The sequence below is a fragment of the Chlorocebus sabaeus genome, chromosome 8 (genome assembly GCF_047675955.1).
Source record: "Chlorocebus sabaeus isolate Y175 chromosome 8, mChlSab1.0.hap1, whole genome shotgun sequence".
NCBI lineage: Eukaryota > Metazoa > Chordata > Mammalia > Primates > Cercopithecidae > Chlorocebus > Chlorocebus sabaeus.
Window position 1 is genome coordinate 119,251,059 of NC_132911.1, and position 24,815 is coordinate 119,275,873.

General features: G+C 35.5%; 1 protein-coding gene across 6 annotated transcripts in view; it reads right to left on the bottom strand.

Moving 5' to 3' along the window:
* Positions 1-24,815, bottom strand: part of TRPS1 (transcriptional repressor GATA binding 1) — a 260,386-nt gene that overhangs the window by 122,471 nt on the left and 113,100 nt on the right. The gene's annotated exons all lie outside the window — the stretch shown is intronic.

The following is a 24,815-nucleotide window of genomic DNA, read 5'->3' on the forward strand; positions in this document are numbered from 1 at the left end:
GAGACAACAAACCCACAGGAAAGAAGACAAGTTCAGCAGCTATTGTGAGAGTTTAGAAAAGAGAACAGGGTCTAAACCAAAGGAGTGAAACAGAAGATAAATCAGTGATAGACAGGATATGAGTCCCAGGTGTTCTGCACTTTAACTTCTATAGGATCTAAAATTTCATACTGGAGCAACACTGAATGCTGGAATCTGAGAGAGTAAATTCTAGCTTGAGCAAACTTTTAATGGCTCAAAAACAGAGGATTCAGTCTTAGCTGTGAGGTTATCCACTAGGTTGTTCACCACACTGTATGAGAATACCTCCCTAATACTCTCTCACCACCCTCTGGTGAATCGAGGTCAGTAGGAAAACTAGTCCCAATATTTCTAATGTTGTCAATTATGGTAAATTCTGTATACAATGCCACACAGGGAGTACCTATATGAACTCTGATTCTGAACAAGAACAAACATTAAGGGGCCTGCTTCCCACATCTAATCTGTTTTTTTTTTTTTTTTTTTTTCTGAAAGAAATCATGAGTGAGTTAAACTTAAACATGCAAACTCTCAAGAGGGTACCATGATTACAGGGATTAAGTAACATAAAGGTTTCCTACAAACTCTAGACCTGCTTATGCCCCTTAAATATCAAATGTAGTTACATTCTGGTGCAAATGTAAAAGTAATTTTCACTTTAAATTCTCTCTGAACATGGTGCTTTAGTCTGCTTGGGCTGCCGGAACAAAATACCACAGACTGGGTGGCTTAAACAACAGAAATAAATTTTCTCATAGTTCTGAAGGCTGGGAGTCCAGGATTAAGGTTTTGCAGGGTTTGGTTTCTAGTGAGGGCTTTCTTCCTGGCTTGCAGATGGCCACCTTCTCCCCATATGCTAACACGACCTCTACTTTGGGGAAGTCAGAGATAGAGCAAGCTCTCTTGTGTCTTTTCATATAAGCCCACTAATCCCCATCAGACCAGGACCCTTATGACCTTAAACCCTAATTACATCCCAAAAGCCACATTTCAAAACACCATCACACTGGGGATTGAAGCTCTAACCCCAAAACCATCATACTAGAGGTTGAAGATCTAACCCCAATACCATCACACTGGAGGTTGAAGCTTTAACCCCAATATCATCACACTGGAGGTTTAAGCTCTAACCCCAAAGCCAACATATTGGAGGTTGAAGCTCTAACCCCAATACCATCACACTGGAGGTTGAAGCTCTAACCCCAAAACCATCACACTGGAGGTTGAAGCTTTAACCCCAATACCATCACACTGGAGGTTGAAGCTCTAACCCCAATACCATCACACCAGAGGTTGAAGCTCTAACCCCAATACCATCATACTGGAGGTTGAAGCTCTAACCCCCAGACTGATGGTATTTGGGGAGCAGCATTCAGTCATAACACATGGCAAATGACTGCTGAAACAGAAAACATGTTTCACACATGCTTTGTGTCATGTAAAGACAAAAGAGACAATTCCCCAAAACTCATCCTCTTTCTTGCTTTTTTTTTCCTTTTTGAAGATCAAGGTATGTTAAGCATATCAACAACAGTGATATTCAGAGAGTGGTAATAATATATGATGCTAAAATGTTTTGGAATGAGATTCAAGCAGCAGAAGAATATGGAGAAATAAACTATATTACATAATCCTTTGTTTTTCAACTACCAGTTTACTAATATTTTGAGTAAAATATAAATACTAGTTTTAAAGTTACAAATACACTAGGAACTTCCTCTACTGCCTTCTATAAAATGAATGCTTTAGGTTTGAGGAGGTGAAAAAAAGAAGTTCTTTTAAAAAGATATCTAAAGTAAAAAACTTAGCATATATAGATAGATACATATATCGTCTACATAGTCTATATATAGTGTCTAGACTCTATATATCTATATATATAGACTCTACATATATATGCTAAGTTTTTTACTTTAGATATCTTTTTATATACATATCTCTCTCTATATATATATATATAGACTTTCTCTATATATAGAGAGTGTCAAGACTTTTGATTCACCTGCTTTGGATACCAGTTAAAGTTAGTGCTTCAGCTCTAATTGTTATTAACAAAACTGCAGAGCATTATAATATGAATAATAAAAAGTCTCACATTTCATTTTATGAGTGATAATTACATTGCCCACTACTACAAAAATAAATACATTCAAGAGTGCTACCATTTTCACATCATAACATAATTTGTTAAGACTGAATTGTACAATATTAAAATTAGATAATTATTACTCAAAATATAAAATTAATGAGCCAATCGATGTAAAGCACTAAGGTATGTGTTACCAAAATTATTCAACTGTATACAGGTACATAATAAAGACAAAGATGTATTTTTACATAATGTAATTCATTTAATCCTAAACTTATAAGAAATACTTTTAAAATTCTAGGTTACTATAAAAATAGTATTTCACAGGCTGGGTGCAGTGGCTCACCCCTGTAATTCCAGCAGTTTAGGAGAACGAGGCAGGTGGATCACGAGGTCAGGAGATCAAGACCATTCTGGCTAACACGGTGAAACCCCATCACTACTAAAAATACAAAAAAAAAAAATTAGCCAGGCGTGGTGGTGGGCGCCTGTAGTCCCAGCTACTCGGGAGGCTGAGGCAGGAGAATGGTACGAACCTGGGAGGCAGAGCTTGCAGTGAGCTGAGATCACGCCACTGCACTGCAGCCTGAGTGACAAGAGTGAGACTCCGTCTCAAAAAAAAAAAAAAAAAAAATTGTATTTCACAGCATTGTAAAATTCCATTTACATAATTTTAAAACAACTCCTCATTTTTGCCAATACTACTTCTGTATGTTCACATTTTACTCTTAATTCATATAAAAGTTATCATAAATCCAGTTGGCAAATTTGCCAATCTATTCACTATTACCATCCCAGTTGATACTTTACTCAATTAGGCCTTGCATTTTATCCTAATGTTTGGGACCTCAGTAAGGACTTACTAAATACAGCTGAAGTTTTTTTTTCCCCCCTTAGTGGTGAGAAATAGATGTATTTTTAATGTTTTAATAATTCAAAAATATGAACATAAATTTGAAGGTCAGAATTTCACATACAGAAATAAAGTTATAAATTGCCTTAAGGGAAAACTGAATTTGTTTTGACACATTAGCAAAAATTTCCTTATCACATCACATGTCATGAATAAAATGCTGTTACAGAGCAACAGAGGGAGCTCACACATATTTGATTCTCTCCCTGTCTCTTCACTCTGGTTAGAAAAAATGAAGTTTGTTTTAAATTTTTTATTAGATGATTCCCCCACCCTGCCAAAATAAATCCAAATATATTTTTTAAATCAACAAGGAAGTTAACTACAAGTATATTCTTCCACTGTAAATCTTACATGTTGTTTTGTTTTCCTTTTTATAAAAAAAATTATCTAAGAAATGCTTCTGGAAAACGTTCATAGTTATGATTCATTCTATTTACTATATTGTGTTAAATAAAATGTGTTCTCAAAATTATACATGTAAATGTTTGAGAATGAGAATCAAATCTTAAACATAAGCAGCCAAAATTTCACAATCAACTCTTACCTACAGAGGACTACAAAGAAATCTCATTAGCAACCACAGAAACTTAATAAAGCTAAGAAAATCACATATAACAAGCCATCAGAGAATCCAAACAACTTCTGCCATAAAACCCATAAGTTGATATCTATGCAAAATGTATTTAAATACCATGTTTATGTATTATAATAACTTGTCTTCTGATAATATTTGGGGGGCCCCAAATTAGTCTCCTATAAAAAAAAAAAAGACATGTCCTAAGACTCCAAAATAAATTTTTAACTTAGGAGAAAATACGTATGTTAAGATACTAAAATATAATCCAAGAAATTCAACGGTTTCAAAATTGTATTTATTATTTTTCAAAAACAAAAAATCTACACTTTGCAGAAACCTCAATGTAATAGGTAACTGAGTTGGACTTCGAGCAACTTAAAAACTGGACAATTATCTTTGCTTTTAATTTGCTCCTGGTTTAATCTTAGTCACATTGTACAGAGCTAACACTTATCCTCTAGTGTTCTACTAATTGCTCGGTGCTATGTTGACTACTGAGAATGAACCACAAGATACATTGCTGTAAACTGCAGGGAGTGCTTCAGTGATCATGAGGTTAAAATCTCCCCATCAGCAGAAAGAGAGAATTCTTTACTTAACTCAGTGGTACAAATTATTTCCAGGTGGTGATAATTATCACTTGTGGTGTTTGATATTCCGGACTTTGCATCTAAATTTATACTTGACAAGTTAAACTTTTCATCGTGTGCATTTTCCCGTAATCTCTCAACAGCCAAAGACAAGGATAGACGGATTAGTGATGGGTGAAACCAATTCAACCCAAAATGGCAACACTTAATTACAAGTCTTGTTGTTTATAATTAACTGTGTAAATCACTAACTTGAAAGTTTCTTTTCAAAGTATTTAAAACCAACTCTTTTCCCAGGGGGATTTAATACTGTATATTATTACATTGTTAAGTACTATTTTGTTTGCTGTATGAACAAGATGTGAAAATGGCACATTTTACTATCTTGCTAGCAAATTTGGAAAATGTTCATGAATTGCATTACTAGCACCAACTGGTACTTCTCAGTATTTTTAGACAGTTTTTGCCTTATATATGAAAACCATGGAAAGACAATCCAACTACCCAAATGACTATGAGTAATTTCTGAGAGTGGAGCGTGAGGGTCAAATTCTCAATTTCAGAAAACAAAAAAATGAACTTCCAAATGTATCTTCTGAGATGTATTCATTTTTCTGTGACCAATATTTAGAATAAAAAATTACTGAGAACATACTCTGTGCTAGATACCATATGCTTTCTAATATTCTAATTTAGTATTTTCTATTGTAATATTTAATAATATTGAGAGACAAGATGACAACTCCTATTTCATTGATGATTAATCTGAGATACACAAAATGTAAATAACCTGCTCATGGCTACTGAGCCAGTAAGAGGTTACAGATCTATAGTTTGAACTCAGTTCTTCTAAATCTAAAGTTGTACTTTTTAAAACAACCTCGCCAACATAATATCAAAAAAGTAAATTATTCACTTACTTTGCATATCCACATCAAAGAAAACCACAGGGAAAAGAAAATACAGATGCATGTGCAGTAAGTCTAAGATGCTTAAAAATGTCACATCATGTTAAACTTGAGTCAACCTAACAGTAAGGCTGTAACAACAATTCTCTACTTCCTGATTGGCTGCTGCATTCAGCTAATGTATTGAGGGCCTAGAATGGCTCAGATCCTAGAAATATAAGGAATAAGAAACAAAGAACCCTTCCCCAGGCTACTGCAGGAGACCTATCAGCAAAGAGATGACTCTAACACAGCATGATAGGTTCGCTGGTATAGGTTGCAAAAAGGGTTTCAAAGAAAAGTTAGCGGTTCACGATAAATTTTATTTTAATTTCCAATGTTTTTTTTTTTTCTAAAAAATTCTGAACTCTAACTCAATCTATTTAGCTTCAGCTGTCTAATTTTTGCACCATTTCTAAATCTTTTATGTCTAGTCCCATCCTCTACCCAGTTCCTGATTTTATTATTTATTATTCAAAAAGAACCAAATGAAAATTAAGTAGTTGAAAAGTAAAGCAATCGAATTTGAGTTGGTAGACGCAAGAATCAGCAAAGTTGAAGATAGGTCAACTGAGATAATGAAATTTGGCCAGGCATGGTGGCTCATGCCTGTAATTCCAACACTGGGAGACTGAGAAGGGCAGATTTCTTGAACCCATGGGTTTGAGACCATCCTGGAAAACATGGCAAAATCCCATCTCTACAAAAAAAATAAAATAAAAATCAATAATCCCCCAAAAATAGCCAGGCATGGTGGCACACACCTGTAGTCTCAGCTACTCGGGAGGCTGAGATAGTAGGATTGTTTGAGCCCGGGAGCAGAGGTTGCAATGAGCTGAGATCCTGCTGCTGCTCCAGCCTGGGACACAGAGGCTGGAGTGCAGCCTCTGACTCAGGAATTATCCTGATTTTGCTGGATAATATCTGCTGTCTACATGATCCATCATCGAGAACCTGAAAGCCTGCTCCTAAGAATCATGTTTCTCTCATTCTTCAAAGTCTTTGCAGATTGTTTTTCTCTTGAATGAGAGTTGCATATGGTTTGGCAACACAACTTTCACACTTCACACACCACCTCTTGACCGCAATGTCTCTTCTATCCCACATTCTTTTCTCATTCCTCAGAATTTAGAATTCATAATCTGATTTTATGTCTCTTGGGTTATAAATTTCATCATGGAAGAAAGCTTAACATGCTTTAGTACAAAATAGAAAAACAGCACAATGGACACATTTAACAACGATACTTGAGAATTCACAAACGTTATAGCGAAATCAGAAAGCTAGTGGGAAAGTATAATTAGTAAGAAAATGTAGTAAGACATTGGTAAATATTAAGGAATATTTTAAAGATCAGCAATATTGTAACAGAAAATAAACTCAAAACAAGTGATGGATGCCTGGTGGTTGGTTCTGTGTGCCTCCTATAAATAAACCACAATAAAACGAAATGAGTCCAGGAACAAAAAATTTAGTTAGAACTTTCTATTCTTATAAAAATAAAAAGGATTCTTGAAGAGGTGAATCAAAAGATCTTGAGAATAGCGCTTCTTGATCTTCTATTACTGCAGAATTCATCTTATCAGTTGACTGATCAGTAGTCAGTTAATTGAAAAAGTCAGTTACAGTGGGGAATCATAAAAAAAAATCACCATTTAAATCACTAATTATATTATTTAAATTAATTATTTTATTTAATCATGAATTATATGTCAAAACACATAAAATACATATTTTGGCTAAACTTTGAATTACCAGTTGTCTTTTTTACACAAATCTGTGCACATAATAGATCCTCTAAAATTTCTTCACTGCATGCCTGTATCAAAACAACTTATGTACCTCATAAATATATAGACCTAATATATGCCTATGAAAATTAAATTTTCAAATGCTTATGATCTTTTCCCATCTGCTACAATTATTTCACTCATGCTTAATCTGATACCTCAAGTGATACATTTTTATTAAATCTTTCTTTCTGAAGCATTCATTTTTGCCACTGAAGAACTTTCTTTTCATTCTCAGATTTTAAGCACTTATATAATATTTATTTACATAAGGATATTAATAAGTTCTCATGCCATAACAGGTTTGCAACAATCTCCAACAACTCTTGGTGAACATACAAGTCAACTAATAGTAGCAGAAGTGAATGTAGGTTACATTAGAGAACAAAGCCTACTATCTGAAGGCACTCGGCATGCTGTGGACATCAGATGGTGCCTTTTACCAAGAAAGTCCAGAGAGAACTGGTTACATAGGGATGGCTTAGGAGGGTTTCTTACTATACTTTTTTGATATCCATCTTTCTTTTTCACCATAGTGCAAAATTTTCAACTCTACCCTCCACTCAATACACATTAATGCTTTCATCACAAACGATAAAGAACAGGAAACTATAGCTATTCTTTATTCTAGTGTAACCAATTTTCACTGGTTATGCCAAGGCAATAGAACACTTTCACCCTTAAAAAGTAACCTCTCTAGGTAGACATACTTCCAAAATTATATCCATAATTTACTTGTGTTTTAAAATGAAAACTCAATACCTAAAAGTTAGATTCAGAGGTCAAGCATTCCACTTGAAATCATTTGTTTTTCAGCTCTGACAGTTACATAGCCCGCCTTACATCCAAAAACTAAACTTCATTAACAGCACTCAATCTCAGGTTCCTCATTTGTAAAATGAAAAGTCAAACTAAGAAGCTACTCATCCTTAATGTACTTTGTGATTCTGATATGGATGTATTTTAAATGACCACATTCCACTTTAAGATATACTTGACACATTTCAGCCAAAATTCTTGACTGTAATACAATATTAAGTGAAATGTCAGGCATAAACTGTGCCAGAACCCTTATATCCACACACAGCAGGACCCGAAATGAGTATCACTGTACTGAATTATACCAATAGGAGAAGTTGGAGGTCAGAGAAGCCACACAGAGCCGTGCAACAGTCAACAATGCAACTTAATGTCCTTTCCATGTCCAGAACAACTTGCCATACAGCTTCTGCAAAAGAGATTAATGGTGATAGTAGCAGCAAGTGGAAGAGAAATGCAAGATATGGAATCCTAGCCAATATTCCATTTGTAATTTGTCACATCACAGCACAATAAGACTACTGCAATTTACTATTTGCAGTGTTGGCAATTTACAATTCAAATGAGCGCCTTGATTTTTCAAAGAATGGACTGTGTACACATCAGTCAGCATGACACAAAAATGCCCGGTCAGGTTCATTTTAAATGCACGTTTTATTTGGTACTGTTAACTAATCACTATCATTACTTTTACTGTTTACGGATGCAATATTTATTAGGCAAAATGTAATTTGGAATCCTTTCTTGCACCCAAACCTAATTCATTTCCTGACTTTCCGAAATATTTATATCCTGATTAGACATATTATGTCTTTAAAGCTATTATACTAAGATGATTTATTTATTTCTAGGGGCAGTGTTAAAAAAACTACTCTCTAAAAGGAAGACTGAAAGGAAAAACGCCAGAGTGCTTTCCAGAACTTGGGGAAAAAAAAGAAAGAAAGAAAGATGGGGAGATGAGGAGAAAAAGGGACGAGGTCTAATTTAGGGCTATGGAAAAGGATTTAGGCGCCGGCCACTCCCAAGTTTGCAGCCTGCTTTTAGACTCTGACTTCCTACTATGGCCCATGGCAAGACTCTTAACTTACTTGAATCAATTTCCACATCTGTAAAATGGGGATGATGATACTCAGCTCACAGACATGTTGTGAGGATTAATTAGTGCTTGTGAAATGCTTTGAAGATGAAACGGGTTATATAAATGCTAACTATTATTATTATGAGAGGACTGCCCAATGCTATAATTAGAGTTTTAAGTCCCACAATATGACCTACTCCAAAATAATCATAGTTCCATGAGGGAAAAGCACAAGCTAGAGCTTTCCCCTTTCAATTTATTGAACAAATACAGGGAGAAGGCTCACATTTTCTTTCTCATACTTGCAACAGGCAGAGAATCTATTCTCTCCTTAACCTTGACATAAACGATTTCAGCAAGTCACTACAGCAGTTTTGAAGCAGGTTGGTGTCCTAAGGGATGTGGAGGCCCAAAGGACAGAGGGGGAAAAAATAAAAGCCTGAGGATATTTTCAACACCACTTGAAACGCAAAGGGAAAATAAGTAAGTGGCATCGCTGTTGTTATCTTCTCTATCACTGTTATAGGGAAGCAGGCATGGTCTTATGGAAGAGACACAGCTTCAAGGATCTCAGTTTACCACATAGAGGTGTAAAGCATTAAACTAAATTGTGGCTATGTCAGCTCTGTTGCTATTGCTATCGGGTTATTTATTATACATCCACCTCTAATATGGACTTTTATCTGTTGTCTCTTTCAAGATTAGCATCGACATAAAAATTGCCAATTAGCTTTCAAAAGATCCAATAAAATTTTTGTAAATTTTTTTTAGCCATCTGTGATTTTTCTTCTGAAAGAACCAAGTGTTTATTTTTTGTAGATTATTAGTCCTTCGGTTCTAGAATATGCAAGTGAGCATTTAAAAAATATGTATCTATATACCAAAATAAAAAGTTTTAAAAATTGAGGATAACTCTTTAGCAAATTGAAAAACGATGTCCTTATTTTTTCTTCATACAAGATTAACTTTAGCAACTTGCTTAAGCCAAAAATCTTTCTTCTTTTTATGTACCATGAGAAGGTGAAAAAAAAATGAACCAAAGCCAACACGACACTGTAGGTCAAATAAGAAACTAACTTAAATTAGCCTGGATTTTAAAACGACCCCTTCACCAGTTTATAGATCAATTACTTATCTTACACAATTCTTTGATTTGTCCTGACAAAAATAATTTAAGAAGTGATTTCTCTGAAACTGCTCTACAACACATTCGATGCTCACGTCTGTTTTAACATAGTATTGACAGTTCCCTTAATAATAAAACTTAAAAATGCAAATATCCTAAACATGAAGACATGGATTTTAAAAACTGTTACCTGTAATTCATCAAGACAAAAGTGAATAAAAAAAATGTATTTAAACATAAAATAAAATCCTCCTATCACGAAATGTAAAGAACATTTCAGGCTAAAAAGAGAATAATTTTGAACCTGCGAAGTGGCATTTTTGTGAACACAAAAATGGGAAGGAAGCAGAAGAAACGAGTGGCTAGGAGGAAAGATCTAGTATGAATTCTCCAATTGCAGTCCATCACTAAGTAGTCTTATTTAACTTCCAGTCAGCCACTTGCCTTCTTCAGGCCTCATTTTCCTTACCAGGGAAATGGGAGTTACAGTAGCTATTCTCATAGCATTACTATGAGGATTTAATAAATTAGAGTATAAAAATATTTTACTTCCTGACCCTGAGGAATGTCATGAATGTGACCTATAAAATGCTGGATTGGAGGCAGGTGGAAGGGTCAGGAAGCCACGGAAATCTAAATCCTGTACCTCCCTGGTATCTGCTGAGGATGTTGCTAGGGTTATACCTAACACCACGGTGTGCAAAGCAATTCTTCCAATTACACCTACAAATACTAACGAAAAAGCTGTATTTTATCGATTTACTCAATAAAATTAAGTCATCCAGCAGCCTACGAAAAGCCATTTCATGTACAATATTTATAATAACTTAATGTTATTTCTATCAACAAGGATTCAAACACAACCATTTTTGCCTTACATAGAGGCACTTACATCCACCAATGCTGTAACATTTGCATTAGTTAACACCCTTTCATTAATTTATTAAATCATTCTCCAGGGTAACTTCTGTAGAATTCCCAGTTTTTGCTTTCATGAAATTCTGTAGTTGATGAACCTCCAACTTTACAAGTAATTGAACTTAATTCCAGGAGAAGACGGTGGACAGAAAGGACAAGAAAAACAATAAGGTATAACTTTTTTTGGTTCCCATCTTTTAATATTTTTTCTAAAATTTATACTAATCAATACCAATCATTTAAAAATGCAGGTATCTAAAATTGCAATATAAACTGGTCCTTTGAGTAAGTCAGAGAATTTTATTTGCTCATTTTTAACAGTTGTATTTTTAGTATCTTCCAAACAAAATCCTCTTTATCAATCTCACTACCATTTGCAGCTTTTCTAGATAGTTTCCAAAGTGGATGCATGCTCATGGTTAGAAAGGATCCTTCTTGACAAAGATTTCACACTCAGAAACTACTATCAAATGCAGTGAAGCAGGAAGAAAGAATACACTGATGACCAAGTATGCTGAAATAAAGAAAAACACGGTGCTGCTGTCTATGAATTCACATTAGAGTTTTCCACTGGTGTTAGTGTGGTAACCTATCTAATTAAACTGCATGAATTATACACTTTTCCTTCCTCTATTCAGCAGCATTTTTCACTGGATGGTGGAAGACCTCAAGTTTAACAGTTAACACTACATTTTCTTAAATATTCTCTCTAATTCCTATCTAGATAATTCATATCTCTTCTTCACTATGCCTAAGAGCCTTGGACATTATTGTTTGCTACAATTCAATCATCTTAAAGAGCAGAAAGTCATTAAAATAGCACAAAACATTCAATGGTGTCAATTATTCTACTCTTGAAACCATCCGAAATTAAGGCCAAACTAAAAACAAATAAATAGAACTATACTATTTACTGTACTTGCTTTAAAAAGATAATATTAAAATTAGGCAGATTATTTCCTTATTCTTATTTTAGATAAAGATCCAATTCAGATTTATGAAAAACTCGAATACAACTAATGATCTCATCAGTCAAATTCATACTATCTTTTAGTTATACTGGATAAATCAATTTTTCAACATTATTTTTAGGACAAATGGCTTCACTGTTTTATTTCAAGAACAGATTCAAAGAAGTGAAAAGGAATAGAAAGTTATCTGAGTGAAATGTACACCTTGCAACTTACTTCACCATTTTGATTCTTTTATCTAAGATATCAGAGTACAAAAAAACTTGTAGATAACATAAAAGTTTATAATCTGAAAAAAAGTACATAATAATGGAATTACAGTGTCTTTAATTATCATCCCTCACCTAAAGAAAAAGAATATCTTTTCAAATTGTCCACATTGTGAACTTAAGCTAGCATTATTTATACGTAAGAACATATTTAGAAAATGTCAATGGTGGGCAGTAAGAAACTTTCAAAATAAATAACATGTAACAAATTGAAATGAATATATTATATATATTTATATAACATATAAAAATTAAATTCTTGTGTTTACACAGATATGTATACACTATATACACACATATTACATATATATTTAAAAAGCGTTTGCAATAATGTTTTAACAAGATTCCCAATGCTAACTAAAAAATGCTAAACAAACAAAATATAAAAACATCATAGAAATAGATGACTTTCTCTAACAATCAAATGTATATTCTAATACACTTAAGTGATACCTGGGATACTATTTGTTTTTAATTTCAAAGATATAACACTTATAGCATAATAATATTTGCTTTTGTAAGTAACTCTGAATTTGGCATATTCTTATCCTTAGTGTTTCAAGGAATAATATACATCCAATGGATAAAGTAGGAAAAAATATAAATGTAACTCTCTGGTGTATAAAAACATGACACACACACACACAGCCACGGGGTTTTTAGTGTTTAATGTAAATTACTTTTTAAAAATCTTTTCAAAATACCTACTATTATAAGTACCTAACATAAGTAGACATCTGTAAACTTGGGCAAAACAGTTTATGTAACTCTTCATTACTGTGAGCTGAATAAGCAACTTTCATTAAAATTTGCTTACTTTTTAACACACAGCAGAGGTTCATTTGAGATCCAGGTTGGTAAAACAGAAGGGCAGATGTCACAAGTACCGACAAGAGGCAGTTATTAAATCATTCAAAGAAAAACGTCCCAATCCTATGTTAACTTTTCCCACTAAGTCCAGTTCAAATGTTTAAATAATAAAACTGCCAGTATAGTTGTCAACTACATTTGAAGCTCATCACAGACTTTGTGATTTCCTAGAAGTTAAGTTTTTAATCTAGCCTCCAAATTACGGGATGTTTACTTAATTTTACTTTTTAATTATATTAAGAAATATATGAAATGGTATAATTCATGCCTGATAAAATCATAAAAATGCAGTATCAAATAGCAAATGATTAAAAGATGCTTTTATTACCCATACTTTGTTAAACTGACTTTCTAAGTATCACTGGTTTTTTTTTTTTAAATCAGGAAAGGGAATAAAGAATGACTCAATTCTCTCACTCTCTGTCTCTCTCTACCTCTCACCCTCCCCTTCCCTTTCTCCCTCTCTCTCTTCCCTTCCACAGCCCTCTCTCCCTCTGCCTCTCCGTCTTTTTATCTTTGTGCTAAACTGAAATAATCCGACGAGTCTTCAGCTTTAGCTGGGCCAGTGAAGCATGGGGTTTAAGCTTGTGGCTGTAAGGTAGTGACCTGAGTGTGAATACCTGCCCGTAGAGCTAGGATTTTAAGCAAGTTATTTGATTCTCTGGTCATTAAACGCATCACACACAGATTAGTGTTTCAAATAGACGGCAGTCACCATAATTAGCTTCAGGACAATCAGAATTTCTTTCTTGGGTTTCTCTGTTTTCTCCCAATCTGCCTCCTTTTAGAGAGACTCTTCACTATCTTGCCACAGTCCCTAGTCCCCTGAGCTACCCTTACCCTGGGAAAAGCTTCACTCCTTTCACCCCCGAAGAGTAGCAGCCTTTATTTTAGCCATCTCTCCACCACTCCTACTATGCTGCACTTATTTCAGTTTTCCTTTTGGGTCCTGTTCTCTACTTTGAACAGTGAATTAATTACCTGAGAACTAAACTGTGCTGGGTTGTAAACACTAGAAATAAATTAACTTGTGACTACTCTAAGGATCACTTCTATTTTAAGAGAAAATTTCTATGCATAATAATCCTTAATCTGGCCAGGCACAGTGGCTCACATCTGTAATCCCAGCACTTTGAGAGCTGAAGCAGGAGAATTGCTTGGAGTCAGGAGTTCAAGACCAGCCTGAGCAACATAGTGAAACACCATCTCTATATAAAAAAAATTTTTGAAAAAAAATTAGTCTGGTGTGATTGGTGCATGCCTCTAGTCCCAGCTACTCAGGAGGCTAAGGCAGGAGGATCACTGGAACCCAGGAGGTTGAGGCTGCAGTGAGTCATGACGGCACCAGTGTACTCTAGCCTGGGTGACACGGCAAGATTCTATATATATAAATAATCCTAAATCTAACGAAATCAAGCTTTAATGGTGGGCATTTTAGAAACCAAATCAACAACATTCATTTTTTTGTTTTTGTTTCTTGGGTTTTGTTTGTTTGTTTTTGAGACAGAGTCTCACTCTGTCGCCCAGGCTGGAGTGCAGTGGCGCCATCCCAGCTCACCGCAACCTCTGCCTCCCAGGTTCAAGCGATTCTCCTGCCTCATACTCCAGAGTAGCCGGGAATACAGGCGCCCAGCCCGCCACCACGCCCTGCTGATCGCTAATTCCAGACTCCGCCCACCTCGGCCTCCTAAAGTGCTGGATTTACAGGCATGAGCCACGGCGCCTGGCCAATAACATTCCTTTGGAGGAAACCTGAGGATTTGGGAACCCTGCGAGCCAAGATGTAAAGAGAGAAAGAAGCCAGCCAGAACCAGATGAAAACCTTTAACTCTAACATTAAATTCTTATATTTCTAATAAGCATATTACTCTCCTTTGAGTCTATAATTAAAGTTTCAGGTAAATAAGACTACATTCAAATTCATAAAAGAATTAGTAAAGGATGAAAAATATTCTCAGTATAATCTGTGCTGTGTCTTATTCAGAATGCCTGTCTTAATCACATAGGCTTCTGATTGCTAACAATTAAAATCCTGATCTCCTTTTTCTCCCCCTAATAGATGAAAGCCTTTGTTAAGAAGATGTAAAATTCACCCTGTCATATTACTGACAAGTGGCACTGAGCTGGTAAAGTAGTGTATTAATACTGATTACACTGATTAATAGTACCGTAAAAATTGGTTCAATGGTGCTTTAACGTTTTTTAAAGAAACAGATGAAAGACATTCTGGGCAGAATATATAATAGCTTTACATCATTCTATCACAAAGAAAAATCTTTGAAATGTATGAATTAAAGTGAAAGCCGAACTGTTCCTACTGTATATCAATAAATTCATTTAAAAATTGAAATGTCTAAACATCTCTCCCTAACCCCCCGCTATCAGGAAACTTTAAGAAAATAATGCTCAAGGCTTATGACGGATCCTGCTAAATTCAAGCACCGTCAATCTCTTTCATGCAAATGAATATGTATTCAGCATTATATCATTGTAACAAGAATCAATATCAATTATGTTTCCAATATGACAGGTCCTAGGAAAACATCATATTGTATAAGATGATAACATCAATACCATAAATTCTTCTAAGCAAAAGTTATATGTTTTAACACATCAATTGGTAAGAATGTTCTCGTATATAGTCCATTCTACTCCAATGTCAAAGATGGATGATTAGTAGAAAAGGGATTCCCTTGTCCCCCTTTGACAGTTGAAAGGGCTATATTCCTGTAGTTGTGTAGTTCACCGAAATGTTTGCAGCTACTCAGACAGACTTAGGAGCCTTGGTCAAGCAGCTTCTCTACTATAATACTCTATTAAAACAAACAAACAAACAAAAAAACTAACAAAACAGCCCTTTGGAGTTAAGATTTAAGATGCAGAAAGTGTTAAATTAGAGTAAATTAGAATTTTACTGGATAAACTCAAGAATCTATTTGTTTTGGGGAGTGCTTTTCATGCCACTACTATGCAGCAATAGTAGGATGGTCAATGCTATCCTAGTAAGCCTGGCTAGGTAACAAATGTTGCAAGAGTCTCTCCTTGCTATATTAAAGAAAACAAACAAAACAAGAATGATTTCTAGGCTGGGCCTGGTGGCTCACACCTGTAATTCCAGCACTTTGGGAGGCCCAGGCAGGTGGATCACCTGAGAGCAGGAGTTTGAGACCAGCCTGATCAACATGGTGAAATCCCATCTCTACTAAAAATACAAAAAATTAGCCAAGCATGGTGGCCGGCACCTGTAATCCCAGTTACTTGGGAGGCTGAGACAGTAGAATTGCTTAACTGGGGGCGGAGGTTGCAGTGAGCCAAGATCGCACTATTATACTCCAGTCGGGGCAATTGAGCAAGACTCTGTCTCAAAAAAGAATGATTTCTAATGGCAACCAATGATTTGTGGGGCTTTTAAAGGAAAGTAATTAAAAATAGCTCTGTAGCAATAACAAAAGAGGGGAGGTTGTGAGCTATGATGCCAAGCATTCCGGTTCCTAGGTTAGATACTGGTGAACTCTCATGCTGGCTCAGCCACTACTCAGCTGTGGGGCTTTGGGTAAGTCACTCAACCTCTCTGAAGTTCAGGATCCTTATCTGTAAAATGAATATAATCATATTTAGTGGCTAAATCTTAAGGATATCGTGAAGGCTAAATGACAACTAATGTAAATTCATATAAAGTACAACCCTTTTAACTGCTATTTGTCATTATAATAAATAGGAGTTGATCAATCTAGAAAGAGCTACTTTGCAAAATCGTGACCTCTCTGGTACTGGAAGTCTTCTACCAAGCCAGAAGAGGATCTATCTGTTAAAGAACATCAGGTAAGAAATTCTTGGCATTGAGTCGGAGGTTGTTCCATTTGACTTCTAAAGCCCTTGGTATCCTTGGAAATCTATAACTACCCTGCAAGTCTCTTCTGCACCTCGACTATGTTAAGTTTAACCAACTTTTATTGAGCTCCAACTACTGTTCATGTAAACATTGGCGAGAATCAGTCCCTTCCCTTGAGGGACTTCCTTCAGTTGGAGGAGACAGAAACATGGCCAATTTCATGCTAACATGGAATATCAGTAACACAAATTCTACAAAATTTGGTTTCAGGAAGGGCCTCCTCAAAGACATAATCTCAAACTGAATCCTGAAGATACAACACAGAGGACTTCTGTGTAAACTAAAGACCCCAGCCTTCACTCTGAATACAAGGCACATGCATCCCTCCAGGCAAAGTGCAAAGGATAAATTTAACAGGCACAACACTGGAAGTAAAAAAAAGGCCACTTCACCACTATAAAGCACTTTTTTCAAAACCAGATTACAGAAAAAAAGATCCAATATATTATTTTTCTTAATATTCCAAAAATATTAGGACATTTTTATATCCCATGATTTTATGATAGATTTGTAAAAAGTAAGCCTACCTAAGGCACATTTCAAGAGAAGAAAAATGCTTCTCAGAGCTTGAGGACTGAATTTCCATATCATTCCAGTGCTAAAAAGTTTGAATTGTTCCCAAAAGTCCACAGTTTTGCTCAAGTTGTGACAAATATAAATTCTATACTTGCGATGTAGTCTCTTCTTCTGGGCTTCTCGGGAGCTAATGCTTGTGTACTGTATGTGGTTTAGTGCATGTTAAATATACATTTAAATATTCCATTTTTGCAAAGTAAATGTGACAAATGTATGCCACTAAAGTCTTTATTGTCAAAGCTGGATAGCTCACATGTTTTACGTGCAGAGTATTGAGAGTTCAAAGAAGCAAAGCAGATTTTGATCATTATGATGCTTCCAGGAAAATGAATGAAATGATTCATAGTATAAAGTTTTTCAAAATGCTTTTGAATAGACGTGTATCTAGTTTCTAAAACATCTTATATAGCATTAAAAGCATAATTGAGCAAAATATGATTACATGGAATAAAATTGGAATAAAATTATGTTCAAAGGCAGAAGTAAAATGCATTTTATAATCTAAATTGGGGAGAATACATTTGCAACACTTAATTTAGTGCATCCCCTTTATTGCTGGCTTGCTAATATAGCAGAAAAGCAGGCCAGTCCGTCTGCTCTCACCTCCATGCAATGCCTGCCTTTTGCAGGTGTGCCTCAAGGACTTCTCCTTCTCATTCTTTGAATCATCTTGCAGACACTAATGAGCATCGCTCTTCAGCTTTAATTATTGGCCCCTGACAAGTCAACATAATAGGAATCAGCTTAACCAAGCATACTCCCCAGCGACATGTTCAATTACTCAGGTTGTACTTCTCCAAGAGAGGTCTGAGGGGTTGCTAATATAACACTGTCAAAAAAATAAACATAGGTATCACTTACAGTTTATCTTTTGACCTTTATGTCACCGAATCTAACAGGATATGCTTTTTTTTTCTCCTCCCAGAAAAGATCTGCAAATTAAGTGTGCTACAAGACCTTTTCAAAAAAAAAAAAAAAATTAAAGTATCTGTCTGAGGTCCACATGATGAATGAAGTTACATAATGTACTTTACAATCTAAAAATGCTGGAATTTGTTAAGGGAGTCATTTCACCTCTTTAAAAAAATGAGAAGATATTCTGATCTGTTGTTTACTCCTACCACTTTATCCCTTCACATCAGGAAAAAGCAATAATCCTGTTACTTTAATGCAACAATTAGTAATCATGAGTGGAAAATCAAACGCATATTAAACTAAGAATTTTAGGCATAATTTTTAAACAGAAATATACTATGCAGCAAATGATAGTGGTTTATAGTAATATATCCCTCTGTTACAGTACAGAAATAAATAAATCAGTATTTTTACTTAAAAACTGTAGCACAGTAACATCATTGGTAAGTTAACTAAATACAAACCAGCAAACTGCAAACGGCACCATATTTGAGCTATATCAATAACACTCTTCTTATAATTTTTGTAACCATTTGGTTGTTATAATATAAGTGTTCTCATTAGCTCTTATAAAAACTGAATCTCCAATTTATACAACCCGTTGAAGACACTCTATTTGTCAGCAATTTCCCCCAGCCCCTAAAGTCCTGTTACCTTCAAACTTTAATCCTGGCAATATCCACAGTGAAAGGTTCATCCAAGAAATAACTAATTAAATTTGACCTAGTACAATGGTCACAGACTACACACTTCTAGAATGCTGAAATGTAAAAATGCATCACTACCTAATAGGGAGATAAGATGTCCAAGAGAATAAGATGAATCTCCACAAAAATATTGCATCTGCTACTAAAGAAATTCAAAGCACGTGTCCTAATGATAATGGGCCAATTTTAAGTTTACATAAAACCTTGATTTTTAAACAGTGCCAAAATTATATATTTTTATACATGATATAACATCATATAAATCATAATATATTACGTTTTTATTATTATGTTGAGTAAGTAGTATTTTTTATTGCCTTATATTGAGATGTAACCTTTACTTGGGCAGGGACCTTGAATATTTCAACTTTGTAATTGCAATGCCCAGATCAGAATCTTGCTCATTTAGAGTAAATGCTCTACAAATATTTGTAAAAATAAATAATGACTGAATCAACAAATGAATTATCCATATTCTGAATATTCAACTCACTCTATGAATAGGTGTATGTCAATCCTTCAAAAAGTAGTTTCTTAACTAACACACTAATATACTAACATGAAGTTTATGCTGACCACGCTGTTAAAAACCTTTCTAGAATAGCAAACCATTATTGCTGCTTATCGTTTGTGACAATATGTTATTGTACAATAATCTATTTTCCTCTTTGATATGAAGGTAACTGAGAAGTAGTAATAATAAACAATAAATTATTTAGGAGAATGTAAATGTCACTACAACATATATAAGCAGCTTAATTTTCAATAACATTTAGTCTTCTAGGCTAAGATACTCTGATGATACATATTAGGAACTTTCATTGGTCTTCCTCTTTTTTACAGTAGCATAGAAGTAAATAAATTTATATTAGATGTGTTGAATCCTTTAGCAAGTGATAGCTAAAATTTGGAAAACTATCTACATTTGTGATCTGATTATAAATAGAGAATATGTAGAGTTCATGATATTCTTCATGCAATTAACACTTGAATGAATTTATTATCAGGTTCTGATAGCTGAGTATTTGCTAAACTTGAATTCCAAATTTATAAAACAGTTTTTATTTTTATAAAACAGTTATTAAAACGTTATTAAACAGTTTTATAAAAACTTTATTAAAGTTATTTTTTTCCAAAAATCCTTAAAATGTATTTGTATACTACATTTATAACAACATTTTTAATTTTAAAGAAACTGTTTTAAGAGTGTGGAATGTTTAATAGTATGAAATATTAATACACATTTCTACAAGAGTGTTTATTCCTTTCCCATCCACTAAACTAGTTCCTCAAAAGCATTCTTAGTATTAATAGAAAAGTAAACAAGAGAAGAAAATCTGTAAAACTGGCTCAGCATTTCTAGTCATTAATGAATAATACGGGGGGGCTTTTTCTCCCTTTCTTTCAAGTCCTCAGAGATAACCTAAGAGTACAGTACCACTTGTCCTAAAAGGGAGCTTTTCAAAATGACAGGACAGTCAGACATCCAGGCCCTACCTACCTGGGGCCCCACCTCATACCAAAGACACTTGAAAAGTAGAAGGGCATTTCTGTTATCACCAAATTAAATGACCCATCCCTTTCCTAGAACCAATCTTTATTCCAAAATCATCACAATAAAACAATGCACAAAATAAAATGATTGATTCAGGGTGACAAAACTGAACCATGCTTCATTTGAAACTTTAAAACTGAGACCCCTCTATCAGTTACTGTGTGCAAAACAGCCCACACATTATGTCCAATGAAGATTACACCACAGTTTTCGATTCAAGATTTACATCAGTTCAATAGCACATCCCTCAAAGTCTGGTTAAATGTGAGATTTATCAGTGTAATAATAGAAGCAGAAATAAATTACAGTGTAGAGGGCAAAACAAAGAGATAAGGCTTCCAAACAGATTAGAAAAGGGGGCAAGTCAATGAAGTCCTGAGATAAGGGCAGCTGCTCTAGATGGCACAGGTTCAGAGGAGAAGGCCCTTTGAAAGGCATGCCAGTGTGAAGAGGGAGACGAGAGGCCTGGGGGTAGGTGAGGAGAAGGACAAAGGAAAGAACAGGGTGACTGAGACCAGTCTCACAATGAGCATGAATGGAACAGGGCAAGAGGGCGAAAATAAGTAGTTCTACCTCAAACACTGAGGGACTCTCTTTCTACTTCCTAGTTACTGATACCTTCCTATCTCTTCCCAAAGTATCTGTGGGAGCTACATTCCCCAAACACCCAAACCCTCGAAGATATTAACTGTCAAAGGCAAACATAGTTTAACAGACACTTAACAATCACAGTTTTCACAGTCTTCTGAATGGATAGTTCCTAAACGATAATCCAATTTAAAAATAAACTTTTTTATTTCTCTACTGCTAACTTTGCTCTTATAACTTTCAGTAAGATATCAGGTAGAATTTCAATCGGACTCTTAAGATTACATGTCCTAAATGTAGGAGTATGTAAGGTACATGAAATTGATTATTTCAACATCTGTTTCTCACTTCAACATCAAGAGTTCCTTTGTAACTATTGAAAACAAAAAAAGAAAACCTAACAGTTTTTCCTAACACTTCCAATATGTTATCAAACATTAAATGACCTTTTCCATGGAGTTTAGAAAACAGATTTCTTTGGCAAGTACTTCTTTTTTTTTTCTTCCAGCTGACCCATTCCCTTCAGCCAAGACTATGTGAAGCAGAGAGGGGCTGATGAAGGGAGGATAATGACACCAGTATGTGGTCAGATGGGCAGAGCTTAGGCCAGTATATTTCCACCATGCAAGCCAGTCGCCAGCACTCAAATAGTACTTTCTGCTTAGACAATGATAAACCTATCACAGAATTTTAAAGACTAGCAGGGCGCAGTGGCTCATGCCTGTAATCTCACCACTTTGGGGCTAAGTGGGCAGATTACTTGAACCTAGGAGTTGGAGACCAGCCTGGGCAACATGGTAAAATCTCATCTCTATAAAAAATGCAAAAAAAAAAAAACCAAAAAAACAACCCAGGCATGGTGGCTTGCACCTGTAGTCCCAGCTACTCAGGAGGCTGAGGTGGGAAGATCACCTGAGCCTGGGAGGAGGGAGGTTGCAGTGAACCATGATTGCACCGCTGCATTCCAGCCTGGACGACAGAGACTTTATCTAAAAAAATAAAATAAAGTAAAAAGAACTTTCAAGACTAAGACACTAAGTGTGATTTCAATATAATCCCAACTACTCTACATGTGGATCTTGAACAGGGATGGTAAAAGATTACCATTCAAAAGGCTGATCACATTGGCAACCTCTAGGTGTCAAGGTTCCTGTTGGCAATTATTCTTCCCCCCACCGCCCCCAGAAAGTTCTGAAATTGTCTTTTAAAAACTACATAATGACAACACTATTTTTTTTTTACAGAGAAACTGATGGCAAATGTAATATGCCTGAATGGCTGCTTTGAAATATTGTGATATTCTAAATTCTGAACTTCTTTTTACTGACTGATAAGCAGCATATTTAAGTTGCCTATTAACACACCTGCCATACCTCCATATCCAGTTAAGTAAAAACTGACCCTAGCTTTAAATCTCTCCGAGTCAATTGTACAGGTCTTGAAAATCAACGTCTTTTTGTTGAAAACCATGGCCCTTTACTTATTCTGTGGTCGTTTGATATTCATATGATATACTGCTACCGTATCTGTCTAAAAGGATGGCAGATGCCATCCCTGTGCCAATTCATGTGCCTGTGTTCTGCTTTACAAAACAGACTGCATGTTTCTTAAGCCAAGTAGCACACCCTATTGTTATATATTCCTAATATTTTGGGGTCCTTTACACAAACATCTACTCAGCAAATCTGGCAACTTAATGAAGTTGGGAACCCTTCTAAGATCTCCAGAAATTCATCAGGTCTAGTGGCATTTCCTGTTTTTTCATGATGCTAAGTATGCCTGTATGCCATATTTCCAAGCTTCCTATTATCTCATCCCTAGCTTTTTTAACCCTAGCAATTTATACATCAGCCCATGCAAAGAAGAGGTTCAGTGCTGGAGTTTACTGGTTGTATTAGTCTGTTTTCATGCTGCTGATACAGACATATCCAAGACTGGGAAATTTACAAAAGAAAGAGGTTTAATGGACTTACAATTCCACATGGCTGGAGAGGCCTCACAATCATGGTGGAAGGCAAGGAGAAGCAAGTCACATCTTACATGGATGGCATTAGGCAAAGAGAGAGAGCCTGTGCAGGGGAACTCCTCTTTTTAAAACCACCAGATCTCATGAAACTTACTCACTATCATGAGAATACCATGGGAAAGACCTGCCCCCATGATTCAATTACCTCCCACCAGGTCCCTCCCATAATATATGGGAATTCAAGACTAGATGTGGGTGGGGACACAGCCAAACTATATCACTGGTTATTTAAGATCCTATTTCTCATCCTCATGTGTCTCAAACTCAAAAGATGGTAAGCCAGGACTACAGTGAAACTTTCTCCTTTTCCTCCCAGAATCTAAAAGCCTCTCGATATGGTTTGGGTATGTCCCACTCTAATCTCATCTTGAATTGCAGGTCCCATAATCCCCACATGTCGTGGAAGTGACCCAGTGGGAGGTAACTGAATCATGGGAGCAGTTACCCCTATGTTGTCCCTGTGATAGTGGCTGAGTTCTCACAAGATCTGATGGTTTTATAAGGGGCTTTCCCCTTCACTCAGCTTTCTCATTCTTCTCTCTCCCGCTGCCTTGTGAAAGACATGTTTGCTTCCCCTTCCGCCATGATTGTAAGTTTCCTGAGGGCTTCCCAGCCATAAGGAACTGTGAGTCAATCACACCTCCTTCCTTTACAAATTACCCAGTCTCAGGTATTTCTTCATTGCAAAGTGAGAATGAACTAATACATTTTCACTGGATCCAAGAAGAGGTGCAAACATGACCCTCGTATGTCAAATGCTGTTACAATCTCCCATCCCAATAGCACCACATGTTTCAAGCACCATGGCTATTATCTGTCTGCCATCTCAGAGTTAGGGAAGAATAATATATTCTAGGGACTTTTTTGTTTGTCACTGACACTAAGATACACAAAAACACTACTACTTGTAACATTCATAGTTATGGGAAAATTATGAGGTGATGTTTTCTTAAAACTAAGAAGCTCTAAGCTTAGAACCCAAGTAACCAGATTTCTAATTATGATGACAGTCCTAGGTTCAATTCACAAAACAGAGAGAAAAAAAAAGGCTTTGCATTTCTTGCTAACACAGATAAAACATTATATTTTATTCTTCCAATTTGTGAGATATTCTGTAAACTCTAGTCTAAAACCAGGGATGAAGGACACATGATGGTAAACCATCTTACTAGAATTTAACTTAACCCAGCAGTAATAAGATAGTTGTAATTTACTGTTAATATTGGGAAAGGTTGATGAAATAAAGTAAAAATCTCCCACTGGGGTTCAATCAGAGCTCTTCAATTTTCAGATGAGTATAAATGAAAATCAGAAAACAAGCCAGTGGGGAAAGAATGGCAAGTCAAGGCTTAAGCCTAGCTGCTCTACCTCCCCTAGATAAAGAGGCTGAGCCCCTCAGGCATCCAGGCACTGATTTTCCATAGAACTCAAGGTTAAAGTTTGGCACAACTAATCTTGCTTCTCAATATTTCTTCTCAGTGCTGCAAAGCATTTTAGCAATTAAGTATGAAAAACACTTACTCCTGGAAGCATAAAATTCATTTTGTGGATTTATATTCTCCCATTATTGGGCTA